General features: G+C 39.5%; 1 long non-coding RNA gene across 2 annotated transcripts; it reads left to right on the top strand.

Annotated features, from left to right (window-relative positions):
* The first annotated feature begins 946 nt into the window (after positions 1-946).
* Positions 947-6051, top strand: LOC311271474. 2 transcript variants are annotated; one of them, XR_014624423.1, is made up of 3 exons: positions 947-1060; positions 1954-2041; positions 5980-6051. It is a non-coding gene; the product is annotated as an uncharacterized lncRNA (long non-coding RNA). The 2 variants fall into 2 exon arrangements; XR_014624424.1 differs by lacking the exon at positions 5980-6051 and adding an exon at positions 2970-3337.
* The last annotated feature ends 4710 nt before the right edge of the window (positions 6052-10761 follow it).

The following is a 10761-nucleotide window of genomic DNA, read 5'->3' as shown; positions in this document are numbered from 1 at the left end:
CCTTTAATTGCATTTAATTGCAGTCTGACAATGTTTAGACCACAAATGTTGTTCACCAGGAAGTTCATTTAGATCAGAGCTGTCAGATTTACACATAGAGGACCCAAATGCAGACACAGAAGCAGGCAGATAAGCAACAAAATGCAAATTTTATTGAAAGCTGATTGTCCAAAATCCAAATCCAAAAATGGTAACAACCAAAGGCAGGCAAACTGCAGATAACAAAACAGGAGAAGAGTAAAAGCAAAACAAAGAAAAAAAAAACAGAAATAACATGAGGAATCAGGAACCAAAAGCAGGGAACACAACAGGAATGGGACAGAAAGACAGAACGAGGGGGCGATTAACTGATGGGACACAGCTGTACACAGAGAAGGGAAATCAGACAAAGGGAGAGAAACATGACACATGAGGATAAAAAACTTTGTATGCATTATCTCACAGGGAATAATGCATGGATCTTGTTAAAAATGTAGGTGACTGGTATCTATAGCTGAGTACAATTTGGATCTGATCATAAAAATCTGGATCCAGCAGATTAAAATATTTTTTAGGCGGACTGTTGAAGTATGCACAGTGATAAGTTGACTAAATATGTCTCTGATAAATAAAATAACATCTATTGATACTAAATAAATACTGAGAACTATAAAGTTGATCATCAAAATTATGAAAAGTATTGATCTGATACGAGTGATGGTTTAACTGAGACCCCTAAAATGTGACAATTACAGGGTGGAGTTCCTCCCTCAGAAAAAAATCTACATACAGACACATAAACAGACAAGACTGATATGTCATCAAGTCACTCACAGAATAAATCAGTGACAGCTGATACGATCTGCTGCATGCAGCATGTCTTAATTTAATCAGTAAACGTAAGTGCTTGTATAAATGAGCTGAGCTGAACACCGATCTCTACATTGAGGAAGAGAGAAGAGAAGATTTAATTGTTCTTAATGGCTCAAGGTTAGGAGAGCTGCTTTGTAACAGTTTCGGGCTGAGGTGGACAAAACTCGGAGGAGCTCTGGAAATTCAAGATTGCATTGGCATTGATCAGGTATTTAAGTCAAACAGATCCATTAAAACACATCTGCACTGACACCATTTGTAATCTGTTTTAGAAACTGTATCTCTTCAGAAAACATCAACAGGCCAAGAAATCTGTTTTTAATCTGATTTGAAAAAAACAACTTTAAAATATTTTTGTTTTTTCATGGAAAAGAACAAATACTAAGCTACATCATGACAGTGCATTTTTGCTCAGTCATCAGTTATAAGCTGAATCCTGTACTTCAAAATGGTCCTTAACGCTCAGACAGACTGCATGTAGCCCACTTTTGCCTGCAGGTACACACATATTGAGAGCACTTAGGGTAAAAGTTTGCACTGGGCTGTAAAATTGTAAATTTGCAAACTGCCAACACCTGTTAATGATTAAATCTCTCAATAGTTGACATGTGTTTGAATTCCCTCTTGCAGAAAGTCTGTAGGGATGAAGACGCATTAGTAAATTACGGTAATCTTGACTAATGTTTCCTGTTTGATTCATTTTTGGTTTAAGCCATAGCATTTTTATTCAACTAACTATATTAGGAAAAATTCTTAAGCTACTGTCACAAGACCTAAAACAGTGATGCACAACAGTATGTGGATGATTAACATTATGTGTACAGGCAGGAGTAGTTAGTCCTCAGCCAGGCAGCTAAGCTAGATGAAAAGGCTGCTGGCCAGTGTGTTTGGACGTCAGTTTTCCATTTAAAATAACGTTCTGGTTAAATTACAAACCATTATACAGAGCCGAAGTCATGCGCCTTCTGGCGGACCCCGTTTGAATTGTGTTATCAATCACACATATGATGTTTGCGTTAGGGTTATTTTCCATCAATAAAATTGTAAAGTTATGTCTTAACATTGCTGTCAAGCTTTACATGTTATGTTAATGTTACTTAGGTTAGGAGATGTGGCGGAGGATGACGGAGGACAGCAGAGTAATGTGACAGAGAGGAGGGCGGGCAAGAAGAGAGAACCAGAGTCTTTGGTGAGTGCTGAGTTAAGTCAGAGGCTGACCTGAATTCAAACACAGATCCACACACCGTCAGTGGGGGGCCATAGCTCGCTAGCTTACGGCTAATGTACAATATGCGCAAATGTTCCAAGACAGGTTAATGTTTTAAAGTTTTATCACGTGGAGAGAGACAAATAATATATTGATCCTGTTTGATTAGTAAACTACATCGTCTCACCCAATACACCAACACCAACACCAACATGGCCGCCAACTCAAAACAGAAAAGGCACAAAAAAAGATGAAAATCACAATAAATCTGGTCCAATGACAACTGGAGTCATGTGAAAGTAGAGTTGGTCAGTTCTGCAAGCCGCTAACTTACAGGAGCAGCTCTACAATGTTTAAGTGACAGGTTTTGGTGACTGTTCAACGAGACGACGTCTCATTAGTTTTATGATAAACTGAGACTTTCTCAAGCTGAAAAACTGACTTATCTTTTAAATTGACAAACATCATATGTGTGATTCGTGACACAATTCAAACAAGATCAAACAATTATTTGTCTCTCTCCATTCACTACCATACAAAGTTTTTCCGAAATAAGGTCTACTACTACTACTAGCTAAAACTAGTCAAACAGTCCTGTATTGTGTTTTTCCATTATTTTGTCCTCCCAATTTAGATCAATGAGGGCGGGCTGAATAACATAAAAGTCTCTCTCTCTGTCACTTAATCAAACACAACACAAGCTACCTCCAAAATGATAATGAAGCTAAATCAGAACCTGTCACAGTTTCCACAAAACAAAACATTTTATACTTTTACGTGACTATATTTCACTGGTTTAATGTACTTGTTTGCACGACTTTTACTTGTATTCTTTCTGCTGTAATATTAGTGCTTTAACATCTTCTCTCTCCAAACGATGGCCATCCTCCAACACAATGTGGAAGTGTAGTGGAAACGCAGCTTCGAGATGTGTGTGCTCTTTTGAATCAGTAACCCCAGACCGTGTTCTCATGAGTAAGCTTATAAGCAGCGGGACGACGACCAAGCAGACTTTCCATGACTCGCCACGATGAGACCAGCGCTTCCTGTCGGGTCAGAGTCGGCTTCCACTCGGCCTGGTTCTCCTCATGACGTCGCGCCTGGGCTCCGGCCAAACTAAAGATTTTTCCGTGTGAGGTTTACTGCAGCTTTGGTAGATGTTATCACTTTAATGTCTCCTCACACAACAATGGAAACTGTGTTGTTTTGAAGTGAAGAAGTGTTAATGTGATGGTACTGTGGCCCACATGGACAGGAAATGTGTTTGAAGTGTTTGGGTTTGGCCCCGAGTCAAAGGGTCGGAAGGCTCAGATTACATTCACACGTTTTTTTGTTCTCTGTACTTGAGTCTTATCTAAAGTGTAGTATTTCAATTCATAGTATTCAGATACTTTATTCAAATAAACGTACAAATATCACACTAGAAAGCGACACTGCTCTGTTACAAGTTCAAGTCCTGCATAGAAAACATTTCTTAAGCAAAAGTATGTAAGTATAATAAAGAAAATGTTCTTAAAGTAGCAGGAAAATGTCCCCTGCGACTGTTACACAACAATGTTATAACATTAGATAATTATTACTCATGTATTAAACATGAAACAAATACCTCAAATGTGTACTATAAGTATACAATACTTAAATAAATGTACTCAACAACAATGCAGCACTTTAGTTTATGCTTCATTTTCACAAGTTGAAGTAAAGATTTAAGACTTTTCTCTGCACATAAATGGCTTTTATCTTATCAGAAATGTGTGTAAATCCGTGTGGAAACATCACACACCTACTTCAGTGCAGTTATTTCCTGAGGAAAATGAATAGGTCATCTTTTGTGCACACATCACGACAAAATTAGAGGTTACATTTCATATTGGAATGAACACTAGTCTCTGGCAGGTGCTCTGGGATTTAAAACCGGAGCAACGGGGCGGCTTGTTTGAAATCATTCTCTTAAATTACATAAATGGCTCACAGAAATCTATTTCTAATGAAATTTTAGGCAAGAAATGAGCCATGCAGTTGCAGAATCTGTCTTCAATTTAACACAAATATATTTAGTTTTTATTGTTTTTCAAGAGTAGGTGCATTATGTCAGACACCCCTGATTTGCATGAAGTACCTAGATTTCAACCTTATGCAAAAGAGGAGCAGGAGCATTTCTTTCATCTCATGAAACACCACGCTCCGTTACCAGAATGCATGACAAGGAAATGACGGATCCTTTGGACATGAACCATAAGAGACCTTATTGTGTCCAGTCCAAAGCACACCTGTGCACTAGTCATGCTATTTAACTTTTTAACTAGAATAAAGATCTGAATTCTGCCTCACTGCAGTTAACTTCCCTCTATAAATCATTAGTGACTCTGCATGTGTGAGCTGCAACACATTGAACCACTTCTCTGTTGTTTACATCGTCTTCATCCTAAATCTCTTTTCTTTACAAACATGGAGCTTTTTGGTCAAAAACACTAAAGGAAAGAACCTCTGTGCTGTTTTTTACAGAGAGAAAATATAAGTCACTCCAAAATCATAAATGTTTCAGCTCTTTACATCATTGAGACATAAAGTAACAAGACTCTTTGCTGTGGTTTCATGCTCTACAGTGATGCAATGAGTGAGCAGGTCAGCCAAGATTTCACTTTCAGCCAAGACTCAGACAGTCTGCATACAGTCAGTCTGTCTGAAACAGTTAATGTAAAGAGACGCAGGAAACAAAATGATAATTGGCTCTTTAGTTCCTGGAGAGCTGCCAACAAAACCAATAAATCCTGACTCGTCATGCTTTAATGGGAGTCATCACCGTGACTGAAGCACATCTTCAGCCAATCAGATCGCTTTATGTGTTATATGACAGCATGTAGAACAGATAGAGGCCATAGAATGGACCACAAACTATCTGTAAATACTGTGGTGGTTTGTTTTTGTCACCTCAGATGCCAGACGAGTAGAGCTTACCTCACAGTGACTGACAGACCACTGTGGGAGATCTGCAGCTTTTAACGTCCATGTTCTGAATGAATGGTTTCTGAGATCATTCTTAAGTCTTATGAATAAGTTCACGAGTGCAGATTCTGATCTGTTAAAGCTTCCTCATGCTACCATGCAGGTTTTTTAAACACTGGTAAATCTGCCAAAAATAGTTTCTTTGTTTTTTTTCTTTCTCTTTTTTTGTTCTGGTATGTCATGTTACACATCATGGACACACTGGGCTCTCTATCGAAACAAAGACTCGGGTGCAGATCCAGACCTCCTGGAGGAATAAACACCTGGAGTCACATCAGATTCTGCTCTGATCCAGAGCCTTTTACCAATGGGAGGAGAGCTCGGAGATTGCTTTTGAACTTTTGGTATTAAAAAGTGGATTTATCTTCACTCCTGTTTATCAACCTGACTGCAGCAGTGATCTGCGGAGGTGACCTCCATTGTCGGGTGTTTATTTTCTGTAATGTTGACTGCTGACTGGAGCTGGAGGGGAAATGTACTTTACTTCATGAGTCTGGAAGTTATAGCAACAGGTGACCAAATGAAGCACGCCGTTAACTGAAATAAACTTGTGGATTTCTTTGATTTGAACATTGTTGGCAACATATGGGATAATGTCAGTAAACAACTCATTTAAAAGCAGAAAATTCAACACCAGTCACGAAAAGGGGCGGAAATTAGCATTTTCACCCGGGACCTGATAAATACCAGTGACTACTGCCATCATTTGACTTGGCAACGAATGCCGATTTTACCTTTTCCCATTCAAGACAAAAGGCAGATGTTAGTGGGTGTTTGTGGGTTTTTTGTCCAGTTTGAAAGAGGTATTATTTACAGAATAATGGCCCTGCAGGTCTTGCAGGGATACTCATCTTGCTTGGAAAGCCAAGCATACTAAAAGCTTTCAGCTGTTTCTTCTTCATGTGTTCCACCAGAGACAGTCAGGCCCATCATCGCTGAAAGGAATCTGACTTCATGAAACCACCCAGAGTCTCCAATCAGGCAGGATGATGTACGACCAAAACTCTGTCCAATAAATAACATTTCGCTTTGGTTTATATGGTCTAATTGGTTGGTGTGAAACTGAAGGAGCCAAACAAAAAATCAAACTGTTCCACGCTGATTTCAACCAAAGAAAACAAACTGAAGGATCGATCACATCCTGTTGGTCGGATTCAAACCGCTGACACCAGACAGTCGAGCAGCGCTGATCTGCTGGCCGTCGCTCTGAGATGACATCACAGCTGGCTAATGGGAGTTTCTGTAGGCTGCTGGAGTTCAGGAGTTCAGCGCTGAAACACAAGACTGGGAATGAGGAGCCACAAAACAAAACAAAACAAAACATGAAGCCAACAGTTACAAAGACGAAACTGTTAGCTGGATTGATCACTAATGTTAACTTGGCCTCACAGGTTCTTTCTGTCTGTTACAGAAATGACAAATGAGGCCACATTTGGAGACAGAGGTCAGAGTTGGATCATCCAGTTGGTGTCTTGTAATCGTGATTTGAATAACCTCTCCATTCCTGCAGCAAACCGTGTGGTGGCTCTTTTACAAACTCATGCTGTGCAGACAAGTTGTGTTCAAACCCTCCAAACTTTATTTTAAGTTATATTAGAGATCGCAACATTTCCAAAGATATCAAATATGTCAGGTTAAACTTAAAGGAAATAAATATAAAAGGACAAAACTTTGTAATAAGTGGCGACTCCACTGGTTTCAAGAAGAAGTCGGATGTAAGCTTTTGAGAACATGACCCTACTTCTCACTTGATTTATTACATCAATAAACAGTTTGTTAATGAGTTTATGGTCTCTATCCCTAGTTTCAAGTCTTCTACAACACAGCATGATGTTCATTTAGTAAATTATGGTTCTTTTTAGAGTAAAATAGACAATAAAGCAGGGTATGCTGTAGGGTGTGGCAACCCTGTGATTGACAAGTACTCCGATCAAGATATCCTCCCAAGCTCCACCCTCTCATCCAAATGTGGTAATTTCTGGTTTCAAAAAACCAACATGATGACGGCTGTGATGCCAAACTCGGGGCTTCACAAGTCGTGATAAATCCACGAAGAATTATCACCTGAATCTGCAGCTCCCCTTGGCTTTACAGCGCTCTATAGCTGTCAGGTCAGAGTTTCAGGTCAGTGTTTTGCACTACCTGCTCTGCAGACAGACACCGTTAGAAACTAGTTGGTGAACACAGCAAAGCATTTAGCAGTTAAAGAGACAGATATCTCCCTCAGTTTTTGGTCCATATTGGACTTACATTCGTCATCAGGTGCAGTTTGTCCTCATCAGAAAAGAGGCTCTATAGGTCATCTGTGCACACAGCTTACTATGAACCATATTTACATCTATTGTTAGGTGGCGATCTGTAGTGGATGTAGTAAAATTGAGGGAAGCAATGGAGGAAGTTAGGTGACGTAGATGAAGATCCAGTCCAATTCGCTTAACACTGGTACTCTCCAACAGCCATTTTCAAGTCATTATGGATTTGTAATTTGGTAAAGATCGATCTTTTCAGTCGTTAAGGTACAAGGACACGTTGAATGAATGATGATGTTGCTCCGTAACTGATGGATGTGTAAATAGGTTGCTGTTTGCTAACATGTTCGCCAAATCCATTGAAAAGATGAACGTTGTGTTGTTTCTGCTGCCCCCATGTGGCCCAAAAGATGAGTTCTTGTTGCTTTGAAATAAAAGATGTCGGTCAGAACTGACACAACATTTCAAAATACAGTGATGAAAGGTTGTTTAATTCTCCTCATCAAAAACATTTTAAAGGGACCTTTTACTCCTCTACTGTCTATTCATCTGATCAAAACATGACATGAATGAAATCTTCATTCACTGTCAGAGGGAACATGTCAAACTGAATGAGAAGCAGGACTGGACCTGACTAAACTTCCTCTGATTCAACACACTGCAGTTTGAACACAGGTGTACACACTGAGGAGAAAACACTCATGTCATCTTCTGTTGTCTCATCGTGTCAAACTGACGGTTTCAGGCTTGTGTAACAAGTTTCTGAGCTTTGACCTCATCCTCTCTGGGGGACGCTTTATGGAGCGCAGCCTTTTGAATGTAGCTCAGTTAAATCCACAATCAAACTGCAGAGAGGGCTGTAAAAAGCAGCTCAGTTTACAGACAACATGAGCTTGTTTCTGCTTTACTGTGGAGGCTGTTTTTCTTGGAAATACATGTATTAAAAAATCTGTCATAAAACAGCATATTACAATGCATTTATGGTGCTCAAATGTTTTTAATCTGCTAAATATTTCACGACAGTGCAGTTACTCAACATGCATCTGTCTTTTTCATAAATGTCAAGCTGCATTACTCTGAGCAGAATAAATGGATCAGCCCCTCCTCTGTTTGACAGCCACACAGCAAAATATACAATCAGCATCCAGTCTGCCTGCTTGTGTGAAACCTCCACTGATTCCATATTTCCCTCATTAGTGTGCAGCGTGTGGGCCAGGTCCATCTGCCTCCCATTAACAGTGGCAGCCAGAGAGGCTCGACTCTCACACAGCCTCGACTTACGCAGCCCATGTGAAAGCCTCTATAAAAAGTTTCCCGTTGTTACCTTTGTGTCATGGAAAGTTGTCGTTTGGAGACATACCATGAAGTTGTCTTTTTTCCCTGAGCAAGCCTGTCACCTACTGGTAGAGCTGTGAACAACAGAGATCGGCGAGTGTCCATTAAAGGGTAAAAAATGTGAATTATTAGTCATTTTTTGAAAAGCAAAAGATGTTTTTAGTAATAAGACAGTAAACTAAAGTCAGATTCAGGGAGCTGAAACCATTTTGTTTATGCTTGACATCTGAATGAAGCCATGATTTGTTGATGAAGTGCTTTTTTGTACTACTCCTTGCATATACACATATACAAACAGAAAATATGTTTTTATAAATATGATGTACATATGTATAAACGTAACTGCATAGGTTCCTTGTGAATGCATTTTAGTTCATTTTTTATTTTATATTTTGTCATATTTTATCCCCAATTTTTGTTTTTTGTTTATACATGTTCTGTTTGTAGCGTGCAGGAGGCCACAACTGCATTTCATTATGCCATCATGTGTTTTAGTCAGACATTAAAGCTGAACCTTGAAATATTCATGAAAGGCCACAAAAGGTTTCAGCTGGAGTGACTTCATTGTCAGTAAAAGACGTTCATGTTTCTGTTTTGGGAACACAGATGTTGTAGGTTGTCAAGTTGACATTCAGTAAGTATAAATATTAAAAGGATAAGAACTATTTTTAAAAGAAATGGAAAAAGGGAGATCAGAGCAGCTCTGTCTAGAATCATTCCCAGTATTTATGCGTTGTCTGGTAATGCTTTCAGTCTGTGTGTCATCATGGTGGTCCTGGTGACACCTTTTATAGCGTGATTGAAAACAATCACCAGGCAAATAACTCAAAGTCACTTGGATGTGTCTGTTTGTATTTTGCACTGTTGTGACACTATCGTGCTGACAAAAAGCTGTCCACAGACAGTCATGTAGCGCGACAGGTGTGTAGCTGAGATCAAAATTAAGGCGGATCTCGCCGATGGGTATGGTGCGAGCAGTAGGGAGAAGATGTTGATGCCCTTTTCCCATATTCGTTTAAAGTTGCAGATCACCGTTTCTCACGCTGTGTTCCAGACAACTTCAGAGGTCGAAAATTTCCAACTTCCGACCTCAAAGCGGTCCAGATGCAAGACGCCAAAAATGAACAAAAATCTTGGCTGAACACAACAAAATTATATCTCTTTGGCGAGTGTACACACAACTGATCTTCCAGCAGTGGAGCCTCCTCTAAAAGAAATAGAGGAGAAAAACAACACCAGGTAAGGGCACTTGACAATATATCTAAACAGGTTATTCACTAGCCTTTTACAAATACTGTCATCTACAAATACACTACCCCCGCCCCATGGGTGCTTCGAATGTAGAGTGACATCAGACAGCTAGAGTAGGTGGACCTTCCACAAGTAGCAATTCCTACTTTTTTAAGTAGGAGGTTGGAAATTAGTGTGTTTCCAAATACATGCTAACATTTGCTAATTAGCACAAAACACAAAGTACAGCTGAGGCTGATGGGAACATCTTTAGCTTTGAAGGTTTTTGAATTAATTTAAATGTTGTCTTGATTACGGTGCTACATAGGTCAGAAGAACAAAAAACATATTACAATTAAAGGTGCAATATGTAAGAATTGGCCACTCTTCGATACATACTCGAGGCCAATAAGGAGCTGCATATCACCAATGTAATCGCTAACTGGCTCTAACTGTAGCTGCCGTTAGCTCAATTAGCCATGCAGCTAGTGGTCTGGACTGGAAGCTCAGCCAGATGTGTGTTGGTGTTTACAAGGCTATCACAGGAGGTTTTGACTGGGACAGGCAGGGGGCACAATAAATAGACACCATGATGTCACAAATGTCATTTCTTCACGTTATGTTAATGGCTATACTGTAATTCAATATTTCTAACTAAATTCCTACATACTGCGCCTTTAATTCTGATGGAGACAGTTCAAACTTTCATGGTAACCCATCAAAAAGTTGTTAAGATATTTCAGCGTTGGAAACATGCAGCTTATGGCTCAAAATGCCACAGATTCAAGAGTTTGCATCAGAGGCTTTTAAGGGATTTATGAGTGAGCTGACTGATGATGATCATTGAGACATTTTCTGACACTCACAGAGCTGGGTTATTAA

This window comes from Pagrus pagrus (assembly GCF_965226575.1).
Source record: "Pagrus pagrus genome assembly, chromosome: 16".
In the NCBI taxonomy this organism is placed as follows: Eukaryota; Metazoa; Chordata; class Actinopteri; order Spariformes; family Sparidae; genus Pagrus; species Pagrus pagrus.
The sequence above is the reverse complement of the archived record's forward strand: the minus strand, read 5'-3'. Positions and strand labels throughout refer to the sequence as shown.